The sequence below is a fragment of the Cibotium barometz genome, chromosome 65 (genome assembly GCF_041138505.1).
Source record: "Cibotium barometz isolate CiBa-2024 chromosome 65, ASM4113850v1, whole genome shotgun sequence".
Classification (NCBI taxonomy): domain Eukaryota; kingdom Viridiplantae; phylum Streptophyta; class Polypodiopsida; order Cyatheales; family Cibotiaceae; genus Cibotium; species Cibotium barometz.
Window position 1 is genome coordinate 25903491 of NC_141110.1, and position 25426 is coordinate 25928916.

Sequence of the window (25426 nt, forward strand, 5' to 3'; positions counted from 1 at the left end):
TGTACAGAACCTTGGTTGTACCTCTATCCAACTTGGATCCAGTAAACCACGACTAGTCCCTTACCTAGCAAGATTCATCCACTGATGTGGATGTTCAACCTTTCTGCACCTTATCCAACACATATCTAACAAGTTGCCCTTCCCTATGAGACAAAGCAAGTTCCATTTCCAAGTGCTCAAGCTCCTTCCACCCAACTAATGCCCCATCCAAACACTATGAAACTCTCCTCAGTTCTTTGTTGTTTAGGGTTTTGGCTATTCTAGGATATTTTAGAGCTAAGGGAGGATTAAACTTGTGAGTCCACCAAATCCCTAGACACAACAAAGAATTCCTTGAAGCCCTATCACATCCATCCCAAACCATTAATTCCAACACCTCTTTCCATTTGGTGCAAAGCATCTTGCAAAAGGGGGACCCTATGTTCTTGAGAAGGGCATGAGAAAACAGTTTGTCTTTCCAACCTAGACCTTGCCAGACTCCATCAAAATAGATAGTTGAGTAATCCACTAGTTCTTTTACCATCGTTTTCCAATTTTCCTTTTGCTATAGACACGTGGGTAGAAGCAAAGCCAACTTGGCAATTGCATGAGAAGGAAAACGAAGAATACCCAAACCTCCTTCACTTTTAGGCAGGCTAAGTCTGTACTAAGCAAACTAGGCCAATGCCTTTTTATTGGATCCAACATTCCTCCATACAAAGTCTCTCTTACAAGTTTAACAATCTTTTGCCAATGTCCTTTTCCAAAGTCTAACACTGGGCATAAGAACATTATATATGCATTCAATTAACTCTTTTTTGGTCGCCTCAATGCCAAAAGGAACCCTTAAGTATCTAACAATTTGTCCCATCTTCACAACCTCACATCCCCATATTTCTAAGTCAAAGTCATTGTCCTCAGAGAGGCTGATTAGCTTGGACTTGTGAATATTACATTTGGAGCTAGAGGCATCAGCAAAATCTTGTATAATGCTTAAGACCAATTTGACATTGTCATTATTAGCCCCCAGAAAGAGTAAAGAGTCATCTGCAAAACATTAAATGACCAATTGTTCTCCATTGCTCAACTTTAGCCCAATTACCCTCCCCTCAACAAAGGCATGTTCGAAAGCCACAATCAAGGGGTGAGAGGCAATAACAAACAATAAAGAAGCAAGAGGACAGCCATGTCTAACTTACATGTTCACCTTAAAACCCCCAACCACCCTCCCATTCAATAATAATTTTGAGTTTCCTCCCAAGGTAAGGGTGTATATACAAGAGGCCATTTTGAATCCAAACCCCATTTTTTCCATCACTCTAGCCACAATGACCAATGAACCCTATCATAGGCCTTCTCCAAGTCAAGCTACAAGAGGATGCATTTTTGCTTAGTCCTCAGGGCCACATCTCTCCCCAACATAGCAACATAAATATTGTCATATATAGACCTTCCTTTTATAAAACCATGTTGTTTCTCAGATATGATCTCTTGAAGGGAACATGCAATTCTAATGGCAATGATTTTAGCCAAGATTTTGTATGTAACAGTCAACAATGTAATAGGCCTCCATTGGTTAAATCTGTCACATGCATTCTATTTAGGAATAAACTTCACCAACCCTTCTTTTAAGTCCTTATCCAGATTACCTGTCTTAAAGGCATTTCTGCACATTCTCCATACAAAATCCTTTAATGAGGGCTAGAATGAAAAGATGCAGGGGAGATGAGAGCTTGAGCTCTTGCAAGCACACACACACTCACAAAACCCTAAAAGAGAACACACAAGGTGAGAGGCTGAAAATCTTCTTCTTCTTCACACAACACTCAACACACCATATACAAAGATAAGAGTACACACAATATGAAAAGGTACTCAACCAAATACATACTAGGGTTCTCTATAGTGTGAACCCAACTAAATGAGCTGGCACTATAACTATGCTAGTCTCTAGAATGGCTGTCACACAGCCTGTCATCCCACTGGCCACATATCACCCATGATCTCACCAACCATGCCAGTGGTGTAAGTGTGGGGCCTATCCCCCAAGCAAGTCATCAGTGTCCACCGCCTCACTAGATGAGCTCGATATCTCAACATAGAAAGTAATGAAGAACTCCACATACAGTCCATCCCATCTAGGTGATTTCTCTCTCCCCAACTTTAGAAGGGCATCCCATCATTCCTCTAGCTCAATATCTCTCTCCAGCCATTTGGCCCTGTCAGGGTCCCAATCTCCTATTAACTTGCTCTAGCAATTTGGTCTCAGCTTGGAGCCTTCTAGTTGAGTAGTCTTCCTTGACCGAGGGTTGACCCTAGAAACTCCAACCATTTTTTGGCTATTAAACTCATCCCTTTTATCTCCTGACCATTTTCATCCAAGACCCTACTTATCATCTCCTTACCCCTCAACCTCTCAATCAGCTGAAACAAATACCCATCTGGCTTCCTTTTGTTATTGAAAGTTTTCCATTTATATCTAATTTCCTCCCTCTTGGTGCATTTCTCATCTTCACTTTTCAACCCAGCTTGACACTTGAAGTACCAAGGTTTCTCTTCAACACTTAGTTTTCCAACCTACCTCTTTTTTTTGCAAAGATTCTACGAGATCACCCCATCTCTTTCTCTCATGTCTTCTTTCCTCAACTCTCAATTTCCTAACCCCCCATGATTATACCTTGGATTTCATTGGCAAAAGTCCTCTAGGATCCTTGGATGTTACCTCTCCTTTTAAGTCTCTCTATTGCCTCTTCTGTCTAACTGATAAATAGATCATCCTTCAGTAGCAAGTTGTTTACCCTTAGTTTTGTATAGTAGGAAACTTATTTAGCTCAGCTTCTTCCCAACCCATTATATGTCATCCCCATTTGAGGGGCATGTGATTAGACAATGCAGTACTGAATCCACATACATTCTTAGAGTATGAGGAACCCACACAGCTTGTTGGCTAAAGAAAACCCTATCTAATCTAGATGATGACCTAAAATACTTCAAGCTAAAATAAGTGTGCCTAGGATCTGAGCCCCAATCACCCATCTCCCATCCATCCCTTAGGCCTAATCTCCCTCTCATCCCTTCCCACTTCATCTTCTCGTGTCCATCAAAAGTGCTCCCCCCACACCTATCCCTCTATTTCTCAACCATATTGAAGTTCACAACCGAAATTATCCCATTAGGATGATTAGCTATGATGCTAGGATTTAACAATGGTCATGACTCCACTAAACCCTCCATTCACACCCCCATATATTACAACCCAATCCTTAAACCTATTCTTCCTCAAAATTTTAGGCTTACATAAATTATGTTCCTGAATAGCCAATATAGACAAACCCTGTTCCTTAACTAAACCCCAAAAAGCAACACTTTTCTTGTTATCCTTGATACCCTTAACATTCCACGTACATCCATTAAATTTGAATATCCTTGATACCCTTAACATTCCACGTACATCCATTAAATTTGAATATCGGGCTCATGATAATACAGTTTCAGGGACCATCTCTACCTCCTCCCCACTTCCCCCATGATCCCCTTCTTTCTATATTTCTTTCCAAGCTTCATCCACTTGCAGGTACAAGGCTTGTAGAGTACTAGATTGAATCTGGCCATACTGTGTTGGTTGGGGGTGTGTTTGCACATTTGTTTTAGTATGGTTTGACCTGGGTGACTCTATAGACCTTGTTGTTATTATATCAAGAAAGTTAGTAGAAAACAATAAATTACTCCCATTGACAGAGCCTTGGTCATGCTGGGTAGGATTGGCACATGGTAGCTTTTGTTATTGGCTCCGCTCAAAGGTTTCGACCTTAAATTATACTTCATATCATCAAGTTAAATGTATACAAATATAGATTTCTGAAGACACCAAGTCGATTGCAATACTTCCAAAAAATTCAAAGGTTTACAAAGTAAATAAACAATGAAGTGATAAAAAAAAACTTATCTATTTGACCTCTATCCTAAGCTATGACTCTCCATGAATTCTCTTCCACCACAACTACATGTCTTTATCTTTTATGGTTTATTTTATGGGCATGGATGGCACATAGGTTGGTATCTTTAAAAAGGTCAGTATAGCATCTGCTTTTTGCAGCTTCTTGAATAGCCTCTAGTGCGCCTAGGGTGCTCTCCAACATACCTGATGATAAATTTTCTACATTATTCTTATTTCCCCCTAAGTGCTTTGAAACCAAGCTTGGTCCTTTGCTTCTTCTTAAACATTCGAGGAACAGATTGCTTCACTGTAAGTGTAATCATTGGCTTGTTATTGAAGCTAGTGCTTCATTTTAAGTGTGATCATTGGCTTCTTATTGAATCTCTACTTTTCCCAAGGCATAGATGGCCTAGCTTCTTCTTCTTTTACTCTCTGCTATGTGGAGGTTTATAGGCTTATTTTGACCTTTTTGAGAGACTTTCTTAGGCAATAGTGGAGATGGTGGGGCTGCAAGAACTAGAGTGATCAAGAGCAAGCAAGGGTAAAACAATGAGTAATGAATGGAAGTGAAGGTAAAAAAGTCATTTTATGTAAATGTTTTCTACCAATATTTATTGCTTAGTTTACTTGTATTTGTCTAACTATCCATGCTACTTTATTATTACAAATTTCTGGTCACAGTTGTCAAAACAAAGAATGTAATGGCTTTCCTTGATAGAAACCAAATTGTTTTAAGAACCTATCTTATGCTACCCCATTCTCAATTGATCCTTTGGTCTCCAAGCTAAATACATGTGTTTCATTTGGCACTATGATATTTTCATGAAGAATTTTCCCATCCAATGATTTGGCTCTATTTAAAGGTACGATGAAAATTATACTTTTTGATAAATAAAAATACCCATGTATATACCATGAATATACCTATTTTGAAATATGATAAAAATTTCTCTTTTAATATTTAAAATGTTTGTTCATAGAATATCGTGAAAATTCCTCCTTTTGCATCTAGATTTTTATGCATGCACATATAAAAATAAATATAACAAAAATTCCTTTTTTCTCCATTTAAACATTTATGAATAAATACTATAGAAGTATTTTTAAAAAATGTAACAAAAATCCATCTTTTAGCATTAAAATGCTTATGCATAGAGTATGATGAGAATTTCTCTTTTTGCATTATCAATTTTATGCATAGAATTAAATTCATTTCTATACTCAAAAGTTCTACTTTTAATATATACTCCTAATTATCTAAAATATGGTGGGATTTCCTCTTTTAATCTAAAAATTTATTATGCATACCTAAGCATAATTACATTTAAACCTCTTGTTTATTTTTAAAAATATCCCATTATCATTCCCATATGAAAATAATTACAAAAATGTTAGCATAAACTCTCTTTCAACTTAAAATGAATAATTATGAATTTTTTAATCATAAAATACGCTTGAATGAATTAATCCACATTTGAATTAGAATAAAAATCATAAAAATGCTTAATCTCTATCTCTAGCTTGTTAAGCCTAGAATTTTGGTTAAGAAAATGAGATTAATACTAAGATCCATCCTTCCAAGAAGGATTAATCTATAAAGGTGAGCATTCTTACAAAAAGAGAGATTTACTAATAAAGCATAAAAAATTAGCATTAATCCATTTAAACAATATGAATCACTAAAAGCTTGGTTTTAAGAAAAAACCATTGGTTAAAATGCTTCCCAAGCATTAGAGAGGTTGGGAAGAAGATTACCATTCCAAAAAAGAGAAAAACACCATTGATTTAAGGCTTACTCTTGGTTTTTGGCTTGATTCTTTAAGAAGAAGTGAAGCTCCCAAGAGAAAGCTTGGCCACCAAGATGAAGAGGGTAATCTCCAAGAGAGGATGAAGATTAGTGAAGCTCCAAAGCTTCCCAAAGGAGAGGTGAATTAGAGGGATAATAAAATTACACTAAATTGAAGATTATACTGGCACAAAGATGAAAATACAAAGGAATGAGGGTGTAAGATCCCTGTTCCCACCGAGTAACAGATTCGGGATACTAGCAGCGGAAGTAGCACTTCTCGCGCGGGACAAGGGTCCCACATTCGGGGCCTCGCCCACGAATATCCGGATAAGAGACTAATCCGTCGGTTGTTCCAAAACCAAACCCAGAAAAACTTCCTTTACCGGAAAGCACGGGCGATTCCACCAGAATAACTTTTTACTCTAACGTAGTCAAGATCATTTCTGATCGAGCTGATCTAATTACATCTATAAGATACTTGGTCAAGTCAAGGAAGAAACTTGCACTTGGATCATTGGGATCAACGCTTTTTTCCCCATTCAAGAGGCACAGCCGTTGATTCCTATCCATAGAACAGTTACTGTCCGGGATTTATTTTATCTATCGTAAAAACAAAAGTTTGAGTCTCGATTTACAGATCCATCAGTCCAGCCTAACCCCATCCGATCCCATGGGTTAGCCAACCGCCCAACCACTGTAGTGATGGGATCCAATTAAAAATTTGGTTAGGTTTTGTCCCGGGTACCAAGGAAAAGAGTTCCAAGGCCCCCTAGCCGGATGTTCATGCAAAATAAAACTAGTCACACCACTCACACACCCAATATGAAATTGCCTTTTCACAGATTCAACCAGTTTAAAACAATCCTTTAATAAAACCATAGTATCACTGATCACCATCTTCCAATTTATCCAGTTGATTCTTAATTTTTCCATCATTCCTTCATCAGAGTATCTATGGCATCATTGGCAACTAGGACGCTCACCACCTATCCACTCAGGGGCCGTTTCTTAGTTCCTAGCCCTTAATACTCGGCAATATAATCACTTATCAAGATGGACTCTCGTTGAAGATCAGCAAGATCAACCAACGGATCCATATAAGGAGCCATGGACTCATCCATTGAAGACCAGCAAGGTCAATCAACCAGATCCATGCTCGATTTCAGAAAACAACTCCAACTCTGTTTCAATATCTTCCTCGACGCACGCGTGGGTATCCTAGGCGACCCAGAGCCCGAGCACCGTATGGTCAGCACCCTCTAGGATCCTTCGCAGGTGACCTAGCGCTTCACGCATAGGCCGCTTCCTTGGCCCCACCGGAAGCTCACCATTTTAATCGCACCGAGGCTGGTCAAGACCTCGGCCGACCTTGCTACGCGAGACGTCCTTCATTGACTCCCCGTCAGCAGTTGCAACTTTATCATCATCACGACTTTAATCACAAGACGGTCAAAATGCTCCCCCCAGCATTCTTGACATAAAACAATCATTTACAAACAGCATTTACAAACAGTTTACAATACAATTTCTATTTTAACTTTCATTTATCTACATTATCCCTCATCAATCTACATTACTTATTCCATATTCCATTTATATGTATACTCATCCCATCACATCATTTCCATCTCATCACTTCAGATTCCCTCACATCACAATCGTATAATCACATCCATACATCCACAACTATATGCGTACATTCATATCTACATGCATACATCTACATCCCTATGCATACATCCACATCCACATTCACATTCACCTCCATACATCTACATCTACATGCATACATCCACCTCCACATTCACATCCACATCTATAATCTACATCTACGTGCATACATCCACATCTCTATTCACATCTACATCTATACATCTACATCTACATATATACATCCACATCTCCATTCTCATCTACATCTATACATCTACATCTTCATGCATCCACCCACCTCCACATCCACATCTACATCTATACATCTACATCTACATGTATACATCCACATCTCTATTCACATCTACATCTATACATCTACATCTACATGTATACATCCACATCTCCATTCTCACCTACATCTATACATCTACATCTACATGCATCCACCCACCTTCACATCCACATCTACATCTATACATCTACATCTACATGCATACATCCACCTCCACATTCACACTCACATCCATACCTCTACATCTACATGTAAACATCCATATCTCCATGCATAATAATATTCTTTTAATTAATCTAGGATGATAGTTCCTAGAATATGGTAGGAATTCCTCTTTTTATACTTTGAATGAATTTATTTTATGCGTAATTTCTATAAAAATTTTACCATAGCTCCGCTACTATGACTGATAAATCTCAATTTTTTTCTAAGGGATAAAGCTCATTATTAAAGAAATAATTAGAATGGTCTCTAATTGGATCATCAATCCATAATGGTCTCTAATTGGATCATTAAGAAAACAATTAGAATGGTCTCTAATTGGGTCATCAATTAGAATGGTCATCAATTGGGTCATCAATCCATAATGGATTGAATCATCAATGTGCATAAACTAAAAGCATAGCAAAAAGCCATTAATTTGGCCTCAAGCATAGCTTAATCTTGGATTAAGGAAAGGCTTTATGAAAAGCTTCATTTGGATTGAGAATGGTTCATGAGTATGACCATTTCTTGAGTGAGAGAGAGAAATTACATAAAAACCATTAGAATTTAAACATAAATGGAAATTAACTTCTATAGCATTTATTAAATTATGTAACTCTTCACTACTATTCACCAATTAACTTCAATAGCATTTAAAAACCATACCAATTAAACTTCTCAAGCTTGAGAGGGGTTGAGAAGAGAGAATCATTGAGAAATTATAGAAAGATCAAAATTCAATATACTTACCTTATAATTTGCTTGATTCTTTATTCACGGTAGAGGCCCCCAACCAATCAATTGGTTTAGTATGTTGATGGAGCCACCAATGGGGATTGAAGAAAGAGAGAAGTGTCAAAAACTAGTGAATTATTAAAGAATTCACCGTTCTTGGCTTAGGTGGAGTAACAAAGCATAAGACACTATATATTTTGGCTAAGATGGAGTAGAGTAACAAAGCATAAGACACTATATATTTTGGCTAAGATGGAGTAGAGTAACAAAGCATAAGACACTATATATTTTAGCTTAGGTGGAGTAGAGTAACAAAGCATAAGACACTATATATTTTGGCTTAGGTGGAGTAGAGTGACAAGGCATAAGACACTATATATTTTGGCTTAGGTGGAGTAGAGTGACAAGGCATAAGACACTATATGTTTTGGCTTAGGTGGAGTAGAGTAACAAAGCATAAGACACTATATGTTTTGGCTTAGGTGGAGTAGAGTAACAAAGCATAAGACACTATATATTTTTCAACAAGGGGAGGCTTCTATTTATAGGAAAATTTGAGCTCCTAACCAAACAAACCGATTCTAGAATTTTCCAAGTCAGTTTGGCACTTTTTGACCATTTTTAGGTCAGTTAAGCTAACTTTTTGGAACTAGACTTGAATGAGGAGAAAGGAGAGATAAAATATCTCAATTTTTATGAGTTTAAAACTTATTCAAGCATGTGAAATATGCACCTCCTTTAAAGAACTCCCCTTCCTTACATATGTGTCATAATGGAATCATTTTAATATTGCTCATAGTTTTTTTATTAATAAACCTTGTACATTTTCAACTCTTCATCTTATGTGAGCATTTAAGGGACTCCTCTTCCTTACATATGTGTCATAATAAAATCATTATTCCCAAAATATCTCATATTTTTAATATTGCTCATAGTTTTTTACTAATAAACCTTGTACATTTTCAACTCTTCATCTTATGTGAGCATTTAAGGGACTCCCCTTCCTTACATATGTGTCATAATAAAATCATTATTCCTAAAATATCTCATATTTTTAATATTGCTCATAGTTTTTTACTAATAAACCTTGTACATTTTCAACTCTTCATCTTATGTGAGCATTTAAGGGACTCCCCTTCCTTACATATGTGTCATAATAAAATCATTATTCCCAAAATATCTCATATTTTTAATATTGCTCATAGTTTTTTACTAATAAACCTTGTACATTTTCAACTCTTCATCTTATGTGAGCATTTACTCATTTTTGGGTATCTTCTTTTTACAATTTGGATTTATCTCCTCCCTACACATGGATTGATGCTATTGGCCCATAGGAACCTTAATTGGACCATAATCCAAAGATTTATGAAAATCTAGACCCTTAGACTAAGGTTCTTTATACCTATTTCCAATTAATTCCAATTGCACATTGGAAAATTCTTTCTGAATTTCTGTTTTAGGGGGATTCATTTTAATAAGGTGAGATATTTTTCTATCCAAAAATATTCAAAATCTGAATATTCTCTCTCTAGAATATTTTCTCTCTCTAGGTTAAAACAGTTATAAACAAGGTCTTTATATTTCTGAAGAGGGATTGATTACAGGGGAAGATACTAGACATCAAAAAGGGGGTGGGGGAGGAATCTTACATTCTACCCCACTTAAAAAACGCGAGATGTCCTCATCTCGCAACTTGGGATAATTTCGCAAGATGCACGAATATGAGACTTAGAGAAAAATTTTCTTGGTGGTTAATCAAGATTAACCACCAAGAAAAGTCTTAAAGAGGGCAAGATAAGAACAAGATTTAAACTTTATTCATTCTCGGAACTTATACAGTAAAGATAGAAGAACTCTTTACACTTCCATAAGCCCGTCCATCATATGGTCACAAAAGCAGTCCTCATAGGCTGCACAAGTATAGGGTAACTCATCTATGGGAATGATTCTGCTGGTTATTGCCGCACCTATCTCAGTGGTATGAGGTGATCCAACAAAAGGACCTCTGAGAGGCAAGCCAAAAATGGGGTAAAGGCATATCTTCTCATGAGGAAGAAAACACGCCAGTAAGAAGACCCGCTCAGAAAACCCAAGATGCCTTGATCTCATGACGCAGTAGTATCGGGGACCCAAACCCAAGGCTTCGATAACCATGGCCAAGCGGACATTGTTACAAAGGTGCTGCTGACCCCAGGGTGTTACCCTAGTTATGTTTTGATAGGTCCGCCATTTGGTCTGCGCTACAGAAGTTCCTAGGTGAGGAAAAAGTGAGCGCTCATACTGTTCTATAAAGTCTTTCTTCACAGACTCTCTTGCGTCTTGAAGGTGAGAAATCATCATGGATAAAACTAGTTCTTGTTGCCAAGCCATGAAGGAGATTAAGAAGAAGGGAGATCGATGGAAGTAAGATTACTGTGAGCGACAGTTAAAGGTTACGACTTATATAAAGGAAGGAGCTAGCGTAACCTAGAAGCCAACGGTAACTTGCCACTGAAGTTTTACCGTCTTTCCAAGATTTGAGTTTGACACATTTTTCTATAGAAGGCATTAAGAATTTTGAGATGAGGAGATAAAAGAAACTTGTAGGCTAAGTCACCTACTTTCATTGAATTCAGATATAAGGATCACAATATCTGGGGGATAACTTCTTATACTCCCCAAGAGATAAAGAACTTCTTTTGGGCCGTACTCGAATGAAAACCAAAACCTTGGTATCCAAAACACTGATTCTCACTTCTAAACTCATTGTTCTAAATCCTTAAAACAGGTGGGACTCCTGAGAGTATTCTAGGGAAAGGGTCTTCCTTTTTTTAAACAGAAACTTTCTTTTATTTTAGAGAGGGAATAATTATAAGATCAGAAAGGGAGATTCTTACTCCTGTATACCTCGAAGGTTGGGGAGGAATCTTACATCCTACCCCACTTAAAAAGTGCGAGGTGTCCTCATCTTGCAAGGTAGAGGACAACTCTTTTTCTTAAGATCCAATTTTATTCTGGGGTTCCTTATATTCTGGTCAACCCAACAGAATACTGGGATAAATATCCCTTATATAAAACTCATAATTAAATAACAATTCATTCAGATCTTATCATTCATATCTTTAACATGATAATGGTCCATTAGACCGAAAAATTTCCTTTTGAACATTCCTTCATGAGAATTTCAGTTAAGCTAGTCCTCAATTTGACATCCCTTAACTTGATCTACCGATCAAGTATTAACAGTAGCAATCTGACAGTACAACCCACTAATCTCATAGTGATTTGCTGAATTCATTATCATCATTCTAGTTATGAATATCATCACAGGGACTCGTCCCATTCCCCCTCGTTGTGGTTTCATTATATTTCAACTAATTTTTAAAAATCATCATTTTTCAATTAGAATTTTCAATCAGAATTTTTCAATCAGAATCCAAATCAATTCATCCATTCTCAAACAGAATTAAAATCATATCAATCACATTCGAAATCATCATTTAGATAGCATTAACGCTTATAATTTCAAGTCTTAGATTTACTCGTATATACTGTCAGTAAAGAGCTGCAGTATACTCTCGGTATATACGGGTAGTCACGGCCCTTGGAATTATAAGGTAAATACAATCATGTCTAGGCCTCAAGCAAGTCAGGGATTTTATATAATTGCGGTACTTCCATTTGAAGACCCAATTACCAAATTACGAGTTTCAGTTTGAATATCAAATTGTATGAATTATATCACACAATTATAACCTTTTTGTGTTTCTTGATAAATTTTTGACATATTTGTCTTCTTAGTTGATCTTTATTAACCAAATGCTCTGATACCAACTGTAAGATCCCTGTTCCCACCGAGTAACAGATTCGGGATACTAGCAGCGGAAGTAGCACTTCTCGCGCGGGACAGGGGTCCCACATTCGGGGCCTCGCCCACGGATATCCGGATAAGAGACTAATCCGTCGGTTGTTCCAAAACCAAACCCAGAAAAACTTCCTTTACCGGAAAGCACGGGCGATTCCACCAGAATAACTTTTTACTCTAACGTAGTCAAGATCATTTCTGATCGAGCTGATCTAATTACATCTATAAGATACTTGGTCAAGTCAAGGAAGAAACTTGCACTAGGATCATTGGGATCAACGCTTTTTTCCCCATTCAAGAGGCACAGCCGTTGATTCCTATCCATACAACAGTTACTGTCCGGGATTTATTTTATCTATCGTAAAAACAAAAGTTTGAGTCTCGATTTACGGATCCATCAGTCCAGCCTAACCCCATCCGATCCCATGGGTTAGCCAACCGCCTAACCACTGTAGTGATGGGATCCAATTAAAAATTTGGTTAGATTTTGTCCCGGGTACCAAGGAAAAGAGTTCCATGGCCCCCTAGCCGGATGTTCATGCAAAATAAAACTAGTCACACCACTCACACACCCAATATGAAATTGCCTTTTCACAGATTCAACCAGTTTAAAACAATCCTTTAATAAAACCATAGTATCACTGATCACCATCTTCCAATTTATCCAGTTGATTCTTAATTTTTCCATCATTCCTTCATCAGAGTATCTATGGCATCATTGGCAACTAGGACGCTCACCACCTGTCCACTCAGGGGCCGTTTCTTAGTTCCTAGCCCTTAATACTCGGCAATATAATCACTTATCAAGATGGACTCTCGTTGAAGATCAGCAAGATCAACCAACGGATCCATATAAGGAGCCATGGACTCATCCATTGAAGACCAGCAAGGTCAATCAACCAGATCCATGCTCGATTTCAGAAAACAACTCCAACTCTGTTTCAATATCTTCCTCGACGCACGCGTGGGTATCCTAGGCGACCCAGAGCCCGAGCACCGTATGGTCAGCACCCTCTAGGATCCTTCGCAGGTGACCTAGCGCTTCACGCATAGGCCGCTTCCTTGGCCCCTCATCCACCGTACCGGAAGCTCACCATTTTAATCGCACCGAGGCTGGTCAAGACCTCGGCCGACCTTGCTATGCGAGACGTCCTTCATTGACTCCCCGTCAGCAGTTGCAACTTTATCATCATCACGACTTTAATCACAAGACGGTCAAAATGCTCCCCCCAGCATTCTTGACATAAAACAATCATTTACAAACAGCATTTACAAACAGTTTACAATACAATTTCTATTTTAACTTTCATTTATCTACATTATCCCTCATCAATCTACATTACTTATTCCATATTCCATTTATATGTATACTCATCCCATCACATCATTTCCATCTCATCACTTCAGATTCCCTCACATCACAATCGTATAATCACATCCATACATCCACAACTATATGCGTACATTCACATCTACATGCATACATCTACATCCCTATGCATACATCCACATCCACATTCACATTCACCTCCATACATCTACATCTACATGCATACATCCACCTCCACATTCACATCCACATCTATAATCTACATCTACGTGCATACATCCACATCTCTATTCACATCTACATCTATACATCTACATCTACATATATACATCCACATCTCCATTCTCATCTACATCTATACATCTACATCTTCATGCATCCACCCACCTCCACATCCACATCTACATCTATACATCTACATCTACATGTATACATCCACATCTCTATTCACATCTACATCTATACATCTACATCTACATGTATACATCCACATCTCCATTCTCACCTACATCTATACATCTACATCTACATGCATCCACCCACCTCCACATCCACATCTACATCTACATGCATACATCCACCTCCACATTCACACTCACATCCATACCTCTACATCTACATGTAAACATCCATATCTCCATGCATAATAATATTCTTTTAATTAATCTAGGATGATAGTTCCTAGAATATGGTAGGAATTCCTCTTTTTATACTTTGAATGAATTTATTTTATGCGTAATTTCTATAAAAATTTTGCCATAGCTCCGCTACTATGACTGATAAATCTCAATTTTTTTCTAAGGGATAAAGCTCATTATTAAAGAAATAATTAGAATGGTCTCTAATTGGATCATCAATCCATAATGGTCTCTAATTGGATCATTAAGAAAACAATTAGAATGGTCATCAATTGGGTCATCAATCCATAATGGATTGAATCATCAATGTGCATAAACTAAAAGCATAGCAAAAAGCCATTAATTTGGCCTCAAGCATAGCTTAATCTTGGATTAAGGAAAGGCTTTATGAAAAGCTTCATTTGGATTGAGAATGGTTCATGAGTATGACCATTTCTTGAGTGAGAGAGAGAAATTACATAAAAACCATTAGAATTTAAACATAAATGGAAATTAACTTCTATAGCATTTATTAAATTATGTAACTCTTCACTACTATTCACCAATTAACTTCAATAGCATTTAAAAACCATACCAATTAAACTTCTCAAGCTTGAGAGGGGTTGAGAAGAGAGAATCATTGAGAAATTATAGAAAGATCAAAATTCAATATACTTACCTTATAATTTGCTTGATTCTTTATTCACGGTAGAGGCCCCCAACCAATCAATTGGTTTAGTATGTTGATGGAGCCACCAATGGGGATTGAAGAAAGAGAGAAGTGTCAAAAACTAGTGAATTATTAAAGAATTCACCGTTCTTGGCTTAGGTGGAGTAACAAAGCATAAGACACTATATATTTTGGCTAAGATGGAGTAGAGTAACAAAGCATAAGACACTATATATTTTGGCTTAGGTGGAGTAGAGTGACAAAGCATAAGACACTATATATTTTGGCTTAGGTGGAGTAGAGTGACAAGGCATAAGACACTATATATTTTGGCTTAGGTGGAGTAGAGTGACAAGGCATAAGACACTATATGTTTTGGCTTAGGTGGAGTAGAGTAACAAAGCATAAGACACTATATGTTTTGGCTTAGGTGGAGTAGAGTAACAAAGCATAAGACACTATATATTTTTCAACAAGGGGAGGCTTCTATTTATAGGAAAATTTGAGCTCCTAACCAAACAAACCGATTCTAGAATTTTCCAAGTCAGTTTGGCACTTTTTGACCATTTTTAGGTCAGTTAAGCTAACTTTTTGGAACTAGACTTGAATGAGGAGAAAGGAGAGATAAAATATCTCAATTTTTATGAGTTTAAAACTTATTCAAGCATGTGAAATATGCACCTCCTTTAAAGAACTCCCCTTCCTTACATATGTGTCATAATGGAATCATTTTAATATTGCTCATAGTTTTTTTATTAATAAACCTTGTACATTTTCAACTCTTCATCTTATGTGAGCATTTAAGGGACTCCCCTTCCTTACATATGTGTCATAATAAAATCATTATTCCCAAAATATCTCATATTTTTAATATTGCTCATAGTTTTTTACTAATAAACCTTGTACATTTTCAACTCTTCATCTTATGTGAGCATTTAAGGGACTCCCCTTCCTTACATATGTGTCATAATAAAATCATTATTCCCAAAATATCTCATATTTTTAATATTGCTCATAGTTTTTTACTAATAAACCTTGTACATTTTCAACTCTTCATCTTATGTGAGCATTTAAGGGACTCCCCTTCCTTACATATGTGTCATAATAAAATCATTATTCCCAAAATATCTCATATTTTTAATATTGCTCATAGTTTTTTACTAATAAACCTTGTACATTTTCAACTCTTCATCTTATGTGAGCATTTACTCATTTTTGGGTATCTTCTTTTTACAATTTGGATTTATCTCCTCCCTACACATGGATTGATGCTATTGGCCCATGAGAACCTTAATTGGACCATAATCCAAAGATTTATGAAAATCTAGACTCTTAGACTAAGGTTCTTTATACCTATTTCCAATTAATTCCAATTGCACATTGAAAAATTCTTTCTGAATTTCTGTTTTAGGGGGATTCATTTTAATAAGGTGAGATATTTTTCTATCCAAAAATATTCAAAATCTGAATATTCTCTCTCTAGAATATTTTCTCTCTCTAGGTTAAAACAGTTATAAACAAGGTCTTTATATTTCTGAAGAGGGATTGATTACAGGGGAAGATACTAGACATCAAAAAGAGGGTGGGGGAGGAATCTTACAGAGGGTCTATTTATAGGTGAGGGAGGCCACCAACTTCAGTTTGATCCATTTTGGACAAGTTTTGGACCAATTTGGCTCACTTTTTGATCCAGTTTAAGTGTGCCTAGGATCTGAGCCCCAATCACCCATCTCCCATCCATCCCTTAGGCCTAATCTCCCTCTCAGCCCTTCCCACTTCATCTTCTCGTGTCCCATAAAAACACTGCTCCCCCCACACCTATCCCTCTATTTCTCAACCATATTGAAGTTCACAACCGAAATTATCCCATTAGGATGATTAGCTATGATGCTAGGATTTAAACAACCTTTAACAATGGTCATGACTCCACTAAACCCTCCATTCACACCCCCATATATTACAACCCAATCCTTAAACCTATTCTTCCTCAAAATTTTAGGCCTGCATAAATTATGTTCTTGAATAGCTAATATAGACAAACCCCATTCCTTGACTAAACCCCAAAAAGCAACACTTTTCTTTTTATCCTTGATACCCTTAACATTCCACGTACATCCATTAAATCTGAATATCGAGCTCATGATAATGCAGTTTCAGGCACCATCTTTACCTCCTCCCCACTTCCCCCATGATCCCCTTCTTTCTATATTTCTTTCCAAGCTTCATCCACTTGCCAGTTAAATTTTTGAACCGATGAGGTCCCACTATCCTCCTCCCCTAGTGGATTAAATGGGTTCGAATACTGTAATGGACTTAGACTATTAGAAGATCTACTACTCTGCTTAGCCCAAGCCCCATCTTTATTCACATTCTTTCTAGCTTCCTCCTTAGCTTGTCTTACACTCATTTTCTCTTTCACCTTTCTCCAACCTCCATCTCTTGCAGAATCCCCATCATTCCCCAGAATCCATTTTCCTTTATCCTCTTCCCCACTATCTCTACACACCTCCTTTTCAGTGGTCGTATTTTCTACCCCAGTCTCATGCTTATCCTTATTTTCACCCTCTGATTTAAACTGTACCCCCTTTACACAATTCCTAGCTATATGCCCAAACCCACCACATTTAAAGCATGCTCCATGGAAAGGCCCGAACTTCAACACATCAGCTCTAGTTTACCTAGTTTGCCTAGATCCACTTCAACAGACTTGGGAGTCTCTATTGCTATGTTCCATGAAATACATACATTGTTAGCCTGTTGATTTTTCGCATCCTCTTTTGGTAGATATAAAATTGGGCCAATCGCACACACTAGCTATCTCACTCAGCGCTAGATGAAGCCAAGGAGGTAAACCTACCACCTCAACCCATACGGGATAGGCCTTAGAAAGACTTTTATTAACATCGAAGAAAGGATCAAAGGGGATAACATGCATCAACCAATGATCCATAAACAGAGGCGCTCTAGCAAATAACTCAGAAATAGCCCAAGCTTTTGTAAAGAGAATATTAAAGAAGTCTTCACCTAAATAGAAAACGTGAGAGACCACCCTACCATGAAATACATCATCCTACAACCATCTGGCGCCATCAACTTTGGACGGAGGTTTACAAGGACAAAACACAATTACACTACACAGAGAGAACAACCCGACTTGGCTCCTCACCAACTCAGGTGTGAGACCTACAGACATACCTTTCCACTTTTGGTTTGAGGCCTTTGAGCTTGGGCAATTATTCTATCTGCTACCCATTCGAACGAAGCCTTCTTTACGATCTCTTCCCTCGTCCTCTTTCTCTCGCGTTCTCTTCATCTCATTGGAACATTCGTTTCCCTAGTCCCCCCACCAACCCCCAACATCTTCCTTTGGACGTTGCATCCAGTCGCCCTCCATGCATGCAATCCGTCACCCCCACAAGGTACGGAGGCATGCACTCACACATGTGAGGCAAAGCCCCACAAGGCCACGATTGCCGCCGCACGCATCAGTCAACTTAACTCACTCTTAACTCCCCAATCTCTCTCTCTCCTCAACCTCCGCTTGATTTTTGACATGCAATTTTACCCCTTTTGCTAGAAGATCTCCACTTGTAAAAGCATTAGAAGAGTTTAGGATCGCGGACATGTGTGGAGCGGCTCTTAACCGGCTCCATTGCCCGCCCGAAATTTAAGAAGGCCGGGCCATGTGAAACCAGCCGGGCCAAAAGCAACCCTAAAAGGAACGGAAGCCCTAATAGAGGCAAGTGTTCTCTGAGTGAGAGTGAGCGGCGGCATCATCTTTCCTTGCAGGAAGGTTAGTATTTCTTGTGAATTAGGGTCACGTAATTAGGAGTTCTTTTGGGTAAATATTATGTGTAAGGTCTCTGTGCACTTGGAGTCCATGCTTCATGTGAAATGTGGTTTGCTGATTTTGCAAATTGGGCTCACCACTGTCAAGGGACTCCTGAGATTCAAGTCTTTGATGCCAATCACCTGGGCTTTTGATTATTAGAGCCACATGGTACACTTCATCAATACATCTTCCATGCTGTTGAACCCTTGCCCTCTTAACACGGCCTCATGGGGCAAATCTGGCTCGTGCCATTATGAGTATAAACTATCCATGTCCTCCCTCCCTCAGTGGGGGCTATGGCTGACAAACTCATAAACTGATAGTGATGTGATTATCAGCTCTACATCCTCTTCATGTGGTGCGAAGCCATAAACCATCACGATATGTACAGACTCATGTAGGGTGAAAAAAGGGCGTAGTGAGCAATATCTGCCTTCAATTACATCGTTTATGGAGTGCTATGGGGAGGCTTGTTTTTCCGGTCAAAGGCGGCCGGCTTGACCGGAAAGCAAGCCTCGCCATGGCCTTTCATGGCCAGGCTGGATTCTATCAGTGGAGATCAGTCTTGCACTCAGAGCTTCTGCAGGGTATACTCGTTTCATCCTTATCATTAAGCGGCATAGGGATCAAAACAGGGGATCAGAACAGTATCAAATGCACTGATTTTGCAGTTTGCTCATATTTTGCGAAAAGTAGTCTTGTATCATCCCATCGTCGCAAGGTATTGCTTGACTGTCGAAGAAATTAACATATGCTGTGTTTTGGTGAAGAGTTGTACATGTGTATGGTTCTTAGACAAGCATGTTTGTTGCATCGGGTTGACGTTTCTGGTGGTAACGTGTTTCACCTCAGATGTCTGCTTGACCCCAGTTCCGAAATTGCTTAGATTTTAGAAGTTGAATCTAAACGAGTCTTTGTATTTATATCTGGAACTGGAGTGGAAAAAGGGCGCTCTCTGGGCACGAGTGTTGAGGGTAAACCTTCCCTCAACTACAGATGTCGTTGATATTCTCACCTGTTTAATTCCCTTTTCTCCCTGTTTTGCGGATCGGACGCTTCAAAGGAAGAGTAGGGCCAGAAACTTCTCTATTTCATAGTCATCCATCCTTTTTTGACGAGTCTTAGGCGTGGGTCTGGATAGAGAGTAATCACCTTCCCCCTAAGGGCAAAACCTGGGCATGAATCTTACCCTCCATGTGAAGCCACTCTACTTTAGCCCTAGATTATACACTCTTGGCTCCATGTCACACAATGAAGAAGGTATCTATAAGGGGTTGGAGAGGTATTGCCATCAAAATGTGGAGAAATAGGAAGAGAAGAACCCCAACTCCTTTCTTGAGTCCTTGTGGCCGGAGCCACCCATTGATTAGAATGTTGCTACTTCCTCTCATGGTCAAGGGCGATCGACCAGTGTCGATGGATATGCCCTAGCAAGGCAGATGGGGGGGGGGAGAGAAGGATCCAATGAAGAACGAGGAGGGAGAGACACAAGAAGCCAAAGGGAGGGACGCCAGAGAAAAAATTGAGGGAGGCAAAGGAGGGGGGATGATAGTGGAGGGGGAATGAGGGTAGAAGGGGATTCACTTAGGGAGGGGGTGTATGGTTGCGAGGCCGGAATTGTCAGCCCAGGAACTTTAATGGGTATGAGGGGGACCTAGAAATTGAGAGGGGATCATAGTGAGGCAATGGTCTCTAGAATGGAGGGGTAGGTACCGAGTCCCCCAATGGGACAAGGGGGGAACCATCATCGTCAAGCGGTGCTATGATAAGTGCTCACAAAGTTCCTTGATGGGACAGGGGGCATTACCATTAGGGGGTGCTATGATAAGTGCTAATAACAATTCTCTAACAAAATCGTATCCTCCTAAGGTTTGCTAGACTCATGTGCCAGATAGCATCGTGACGCTTTGGAAGTCAGGATGGTGGCTCCACCTCGAACTATCTCAAACTGCCCCACCTACCACTACCCTCCAGTTAGACCTAGCCAATTAAATCCTTGAGTAGAGATCCTCCCTCTCCCTTTGAAGAGGTGTTGAGATGGGGTGGGAGGGACCTCTAGTGGCACTCTCATGGAGTAGACAAGCTGTAGCAAGGTGTCCCATTCGATTATAAACGAAGCATTGCCTTGGGAGGCTAGAGCATTCAACTCGTTGCAAAAAGAGAGTCCATGTAGGCACAAGTGATATGGCATGTGGAACTATCTCGAGAGAGTCCATATATCATTGCAAACAGAGGGAATCCCTATTGTTTGATTTGGAATTTGAGGTGGTGGTCGGGATATTCCATGACTCTCGTGTTGATAACACCACCTATCACAAGGAGTGGATGAAATTCCTTCTTGAGGCCAAGAAAGGAGATTATGAGGGGAAACCTTGAGACGTGAGTGGGGGGGTTGCATGGTAGGTCAAAGCCATATGTTGCCACCTTGTATAGAAGGCTTTAGACGCCAATCATGGGGGTGCATGCTTGGTCAAAACCATGTTGTCACCTCTTAAAGAACGCTTGGGCCATACGTAGTGCTAAGGGGCTATGTTGCATGACTCTATTTGATGATGCGAGTGAATTAATCTCAACATGGTCGTATCCATGTTCTAAAGGATTAATATTAGTGATCTTGTTAGGCTCGCAGATGAGGCTAGCCTGTAAAAGACCCTTGAGCTATTTGCACACCAATAGGGGTGGCTACCCACAATCTTTCAAACTAGGGTGGAGGCCTTTAGCAAGGAGGGTATTGTCAAAGTGACGCGATGGAGATTCGCTTTAGGAAAGGAAAGGCAAGGGTGGACGGCCTTGGTTAGGGATGACAGAGTAACTGCCATGGAGTCCTCATTCAGGTGAGAAAACTACAAGACGTCGGCACTTATTGAAGAAAAAATTCCTCCCATGAACTTTGTCTTTTGGAGACATGCTCGAAGCATATCCTGAGGAACTCAAATTCAAAGTTGTTTCCAGTAGGCTAGCAAATAACATTGTGGGGTCTAAATGCAAGGCCATTAGTAGGCAACTAAGGGGACAAAGTGAGGTAGAAGAGGCGAGGAGGAGGAAGCAGAGGCACCAAGGTGACATGAAGGAGGCCGGTAGATTGGAGGATGAAGGTCAAGGGAGGCAATGGGTGACGGCAAAGGGAGAAGGTTGTAGAGGGTTCACAAAGGAGAAGCTGGGCAAAAAGGAGGCAAGGGTTCACAAGAGGCAGAGGGGGGAAGATGGGCAGGAAGGACAAGGCAATGGGTGAAGGCAAAGGGAGGAGATTTTAGAGGGTTTGCAAGGGAGAAGCGGGGTAAAAAGGAGTCAAGGGTTCACAAGAGGCAGAAGATGGGCAGAAAGGACAAACAAGAGGGCGTGAGGTGGGGTGCAAAACAAGTAGAGGTAGATGATCAAGGGAAAAGGGAGAAAGATGGGCAAGAGGGTGGGAGGCGGGGTGCATAGCAAGCAAAGGTAGGTGACCAACGGCTTAGAGGGGTACAAGATTGGGGAGGGGAGGGGAGGAGAGGATGATGACTGGTGAAAACACACAAGGAGGAGGGAGGGAGGGCCTTGTAAAAGGAGGAAGGGGGGAAGATGCAGATGCGTAGATGGGATGGGGGAAAACTTCAGATTGCTATGCTCTGCACTCTACTGGCTTGATATTCGTTTATCTCTTGAGTTGTTTCTAAATGACACACTAGATTACTCTAAATTTAGACTCAATGGAAACGCCACGTTTGGTCATTGTTGTGATCCATGCCAAAATGACATCGAGTGCCATGTAAGAGCGTGTGAAGTGCAGGGCTTTGTCATGTGTCTTGACACAGAAACCTATAACAAAGAATGCAGATAATGTCATTCTATTATCTAAGGAGACTGCAATCTTTGTAGCTGGTGTCTCCCAAAATGTAGATGTTTTGGTTAAGAGATAGCTAAGAGACTAGCCCAAGTTTTAGCTTTGAAAAGGTCCTAGAAAACTTAGTCAAATCTAGTCTCTATCATGTGAAGATAAGATATCATCGAGTATTTCGATGTTAAAGACAAGAAGCCAATGTAATTATCTTGGATGTAATATCCTATACTTCATGTAACTCGATCAACATGTTAATAAATTTCTTTTTTGGCTTTGTGTAATTATTGTTCTTAAGGTACATACTGATATGACATTTTTGGCATTGAAAGTAGCTTAAATGTATTTCTTGAGAGGGTAAGCAATCAAAAATATTTTTTTAATCACAAATTATGTTATCAATTCGAGATCATTTCGTGAAAGAATACATAATTCAAAATTTCAAAAATTTTCTAGCTAAAAAAAAATCCAATGTTTTTGATACACTTGTTTGTTGAAATCATGAAGGCTTGATGCACGCTTTAAAGTACTTGTTATTTTTTGACATTTTTTTTCAATATGTTTGACCCAACACTTCATTACACATCAATATATTAACAACACATGCTCGTGTTGGTTGGAGGGGTGTTTAAACTTTTTTTTTTGACATGTGCTACTCCACACAAGAGGTATATATGCTTTATGTGTGTGTTCCAAGGCCACTCTTGGTGGAAGAGTTGGAAAAGTGGTACTCGGGGATTCTTCTCCTCTTCTCACTCCATTATATATCCTATGTGGAGTCCACATTTGCCTATGAAGAATAATGATGTGGTCAACATGGAGCAAACATGACCATTTTTGCCAATTGCTGGAATGGCCTAGGTTGCTCGTGTTAGGTGGAAAGGTGTTTAATTTTTTTTAAAAAAAATTGAAATGTGCTGCTCCATATGAGGTATATATGGCTTATGTTTATGTTCCACGACCACTCTTGAAAGAGTTGGAAAGGTATTGGGGGATTTTTCTACCTCCTCACTCCATTGCGTATCCTATGTGAAGTCCATCGTTTTTCATGAAGAATAATGATGAGGCTATTTGGTTTTAGTTAGAATGGCAACGCATAAGAAACTCCAACTACGAATGGGGATGATCTTTTCTCTATGCTTTCTACATGAGTCTCCTCAGTAAGCCTACATGTTTACATGCATCTCTCTCTCTCTCTCTCTCTCTCTCTCTCTCTCTCTCATATTATGTCTAACCAAGCGCTATATTACACATCACTATATTGCACACATAAGGTATATATACCTCTTATGGAGCAACACATGTCAAAAAATATTTAAAAACGACGTGGGAATGGCCTTGGTTTCTCCGTGTTGGTTGGTGCAGGGCTGTTTAATGTTTTTTAAAATTTTTTAAATTTTACATCCACAAGAGGTATATTGTCTTATGTGTGTGTTCTAGGGCCACACTTGGGAAAGAGGTATTGGAAGAGTTGGGAAAGAGGTATTAGGGGATTCTTCACTCCATTGTCTATCCTATGTGGAGTCAATGGTTTTGCCCATGAAGAATAATAATGATGTGGTTAGGTTTCAATTAGAAATGGTAACACATAAGAAAATACAACTAGGAATGGGAATGGTTTTCCTCTATGCTTTCTATGTGAGTCTCCCCATTGAGCCTACAAGTTTGCATGCATCCCTCTCTCTCTCTCTCTCTCTCTCTCTCTCTCTCTCCAAGCTTGCATGCATTTATAAATCTTTTTAATTGTTTAATGATTCTCATAAATGCATATTTCACACACACATAAGGTATATATAAGTCCTTTGGAGCACCATCGGTTAGACATAATAATGTCCCAACTAACATGGTGCAACCAGAGGCCATGCGATATCTCCTGGATGGCCAAGCCTTATGGGTTGGCTAGAGGTGTTTGACATTTTTTTAAATTTTTTTTTGACCTAGGGTGGAGGATAAATTGTAGGAACAAAAAAACAAAAATATTAATTAATAGTTTTTTACTCAACCAAAGCCAAAGCCTAGTTTGGGATGACTTTTTTAATTTTTAAAGGTAATTTTTATTATCCTCGAGGCAGGTACAAGGCTTGTAGAGTGCTAGATTGAATCTGGCCGCCATACTGTGTTGGCTGGGGGTGTGTTTGCACATTTGTTTTAGTATGGTTTGACCTGGGTGACTCTATAGACCTTGTTGTTGTTATTATATCAAGAAAGTTTGTAGAAAACACTAAATTACGCCCCACCCCATTGACACAGCCTTGGTCATGCTGGGTAGGATTGGCACATGGTAGCTTTAGTTATTGGCTCCCCTCAAAGGTTCCGACCTTAAATTATACTTCATATCAAGTTAAATGTATACAAATATAGATTTTTGAAGACACCAAGTCGATTGCAATACTTCCAATAAAATCAAAGGTTTACAAAGTAAATAAACAATGAAGTGATAAAAAAAACTTATCAATTTGACATCTATCATCCTAAGCTATGATTGTCCATGAATTCTCTTCCACCACAACTACATGTCTTTATCTTTTATGGTTATTTTATGGGCATGGATGGCACATAGGTTGGTATCTTTAAAAGGTCAGTATTGCATCTGCTTTGTAGCTTCTTGATAGCCTCTAGTGTGCCTAGGGTGCTCTCAAACATACCTAATGATAAATTTTCTACATTATTCTTATTTCCCCCCCTAAGTGCTCGATAGAAACCAAATTGTTTTAAGAACCTATC

The 25426-nt window shown here is 39.0% G+C and overlaps 1 long non-coding RNA gene across 1 annotated transcript; it reads left to right on the forward strand.

Annotated features, from left to right (window-relative positions):
* Positions 1-18730: 18730 nt before the first annotated feature.
* On the forward strand, positions 18731-19657 carry LOC147603108 (uncharacterized). The gene is made up of 2 exons (XR_015265684.1): positions 18731-18849; positions 18994-19657. It is a non-coding gene; the product is annotated as an uncharacterized LOC147603108 (long non-coding RNA).
* The last annotated feature ends 5769 nt before the right edge of the window (positions 19658-25426 follow it).